Genomic DNA, 3,157 nt, shown 5'->3' with positions numbered 1-3,157 from the left:
GGCAGCGCTGGCTTTACCGACCGCTGCACAGCTGCCAAATGCACAATAATTGGGGCAGCGAGGGGATATTTAGGTAGAAATAACCCGTGTGCGGGTACGGGCAGCCTGGTCCTGGCAGATGGGAAGTGGTGCTCTGCGACTGCTCTTCCACATGTTTTTTAAAGCATTTATTTCTGAAACTCTCACTGCTTTCTCTCTTGCTGCTCTGGTACACCCGGCGTCACGTTGGTCCCCGTGGTGTCAGATGAGGCAGTCCAAGCCCAGCCCCCCCTTTCTGGTGCACAGGGATCCTGGCGGTCCCTGGAGCTGTCACCAGTGGGTTGCCAGTGGTGCTTCTATTCCCATGTACTCAAGGACCTGCTTTCCTCTCTCGGCAGGAGAGGAGCATTGCAATCACAGACAGAAACTTCGGTCGGTGCGACCCTCCTCTGAGGCGTGCAAAGCTCATTAGAGATGTGCATCTGGAGATCTCGAGCATCACGGACCCTTGAGCAGCACCTCCGTGCCCCGTTCTGCAGCCGCTCAGCCCCCGGCAGCGTGAGGTGGTGCATGGGGCTGCACCCCCCGCCGGGTCTGTCCCACCACGGTGGTTTCCTTCTATTTTAAATTCTAAGCATTGGGGGGAAAAAGCAGAACCACAGCCTGGTTTAGGGCTCCTGGCTGTAATCCGTGCTTTTTCAGAGGCCTGTGGCTTTTGCAAAGACAACCAATTTTTTTCGTTTGTAGTCTTCAGTTACCGGTGGTTGCTGTGAAGGGTTGAAATGAGGATCCCCGCTGGGGCTTTGCTGTGCAGGCTGTGGGGCACATCCCTCGATAGCTGCAGTCTCTGGAGGCATGCTTGTATGTACAGAAATACAGCCAGAACGTTCCTGGGGTACCTCCCAGGACTGGTGCGGCTGTAGCTGGCGCTCCTTCCCCCCCGCCGGCCGGGCGCAGCTGGGCTGGGCTATTCTGTGCAGAGAGATGGGACTGTATTGTCCTGGAGAAGTAAATTACTGTGACCGCAAACTGTGACAGTTGGCATCGCTCGCTGAACACTGGGAGGAAGAGGAGTCCTAGAGGATTCCGGATCGGATTCATTTTGGCGCGTTCCCACGGAAACGGGCTGAGCCCTACGAGAGCAGGCAGGGTGCTTCGGGGCTGTCGGGCGGTGCTGAGGTTTTGCCCGCTGTTGGCAGCGATACCCCTGGCTCGGAAGCACGGTGTTGATCGTTCCACCAACGGTCCGTCTCTCCGCACGCGTTCCCGGTGCTGCGTGAGCAGGGCAGAGCCAGCAGCCACCTCTCTCCATCCACACCCTCTCCCTGCTGCCAGGCTCTGGGTGTGCGAAGCAGGGGGCACTTGGCAGCTGTGTGTTTGTATCGGGGGGGGGAACCTTCCCAGTGTCTGTTAAAATGAGGGAGAATATGGGCTTATCTCTCCCAGCGTGGAGATGTAGCCCTGGTTTTCCACGCAGCTAACCTCTTCCTGCCCAGCTCCAGCTGCTGAGCACGGTGGCCCCTTCCTGCCGTCGAGCCGCTTTCCTGTGGCCATGGCTCATCCCTTTCTCCCTGGCCCCTGGTGTCACCACGTCACCGTTCGGGTGCCGCCGAGGGAAGGGGCAGCTTCCCACCAAGTGTCTTCGGGGTGGGGATGCTCTGCACCGGGCCCTGGTGCTGTCCTGGCTGCTGGACCCCGCAGGGACGTGCCCCCAGCCATGAGCATCTTCTGTTCCCTCGGTGGCCGTGGTGCCCGCAGGCACCGCTGCCACGGGGTCAGCTGCCAGTCCCATCTGATGTTGATTTCCCAGCAAACACCCCATCATTGTAATAACCCCCGTAATACCACAGCAGTACCCGCTGCCGCCCGTCCTGCGTGTATGTGTAGGATTTGTCAGAAGCTGGTGTTCAGCCAGGGCTCTGTACGTGTACGAGGACGAGTCACGTTGGTCCGCAGGAGTCTGGTTTCCATTAAACGCTCCTCAGGAGCCACGCCAGGCGTTCGCAGCACTGGCTGTCCCTCCGGCTTGTCCACTCCTTTCCTAACCTTAAACCTTCCGTGGTTGTTTTTCTATGGTGGGAGCTCCGCACGGTGCCAGGCGCTGCCCCGGCCACCCCAGGGATGTCCTTGGTGGCTGTCACTGCGGCGTGGGACAGCAGGGATGCCTGTCCGCCTCCGGCCGCCCTTAGCTCCAGGCAGCAGGGTGAATGTGCACGGTCACTGCTCGCAGCCTGGGCTTCCTCCACCCAGGAGGTGCTGAAGGCGAAGATGAGGATGGCTCCCCAGAAGGAAAAAAATTCCTTGTCCCAAGCAAAACCAAACAGTGCTGAGCTAATTAAGAGGCGCTCGTTTTTTTTCCCCACTGTGAAGCTAACATGAGATGTGGTTTGTAGCACGTCCACCTGGATTTCCTTTAGCTAGAAAACTGGCAAATAAACTCTCAGGCCAGGCAACGTTTTGAAAGGAAAATGTAACTTAAATCAGCTATACCGTTCCTTTTTTTTCTGGTTGAAATATATTGCGTTTGGCTTTTTTAAACCCTTCTCTGCTATTGCCCTGCCTCCTGTTCCTATACAAACCGAAAAGGCAAGCAGCTCGCCAAGGACCACTGCTCCGACGCTGGGGCTGAACGCTGCGCTGACGCAGGTGATGGAAAAAGCGTGCGTGCAAATCCTCTGGGCGCAGCGAGCGGGGTTTGCGTGTGCAGCCGTGCTCCTGGCTCACGGGGCCGCAGGGAGGGGCTGCTCAGGGATGGGGGTTTGAATGGAGCGGTTGAAGTTCACCCGCTAATAAACGTAGTCGAGGAGGGGCTGGGCGGGAGCCATCGGCAGCATCCTGGGAAGACGGCGAGGGTTTGCAGGGGGACAAAGAAAGATTCCCTTGAGCGACAACTGAATGAGAGCCCGAAGCGAACGCTGCGGGGACTGAGAGTGAATTATTTGCTGGGGTTTTCCATCAAATCAATGACATCATTCTGTGCTGGAGTTCACCCATTTACGCGCTCTCAGCCCCCCGGCAGCTGTGCTTAAATAGCCACATTCAGGCCTGAATCTGCCCATTCAGGAGCAAAGGTTTGACCCGCCGGAGGAAACTGCTGAACGCGGCTTTTGAGGGGAAAGCGGGGACTGTGTGCGCTGCGAGGCCGCGCTCCGCCCCGGGCCAGGGACCTGGCCGTCCC

General features: G+C 58.1%; 1 protein-coding gene across 1 annotated transcript in view; it reads left to right on the top strand.

Moving 5' to 3' along the window:
- OPHN1 (oligophrenin 1) overlaps positions 1-3,157 on the top strand; it is a 66,169-nt gene that overhangs the window by 16,492 nt on the left and 46,520 nt on the right. The window lies entirely within an intron of this gene.

The sequence above is a fragment of the Egretta garzetta genome, unplaced genomic scaffold (genome assembly GCF_000687185.1).
Source record: "Egretta garzetta isolate BGI_Z169 unplaced genomic scaffold, ASM68718v1 scaffold906, whole genome shotgun sequence".
NCBI lineage: Eukaryota > Metazoa > Chordata > Aves > Pelecaniformes > Ardeidae > Egretta > Egretta garzetta.
The sequence above is the reverse complement of the archived record's forward strand: the minus strand, read 5'-3'. Positions and strand labels throughout refer to the sequence as shown.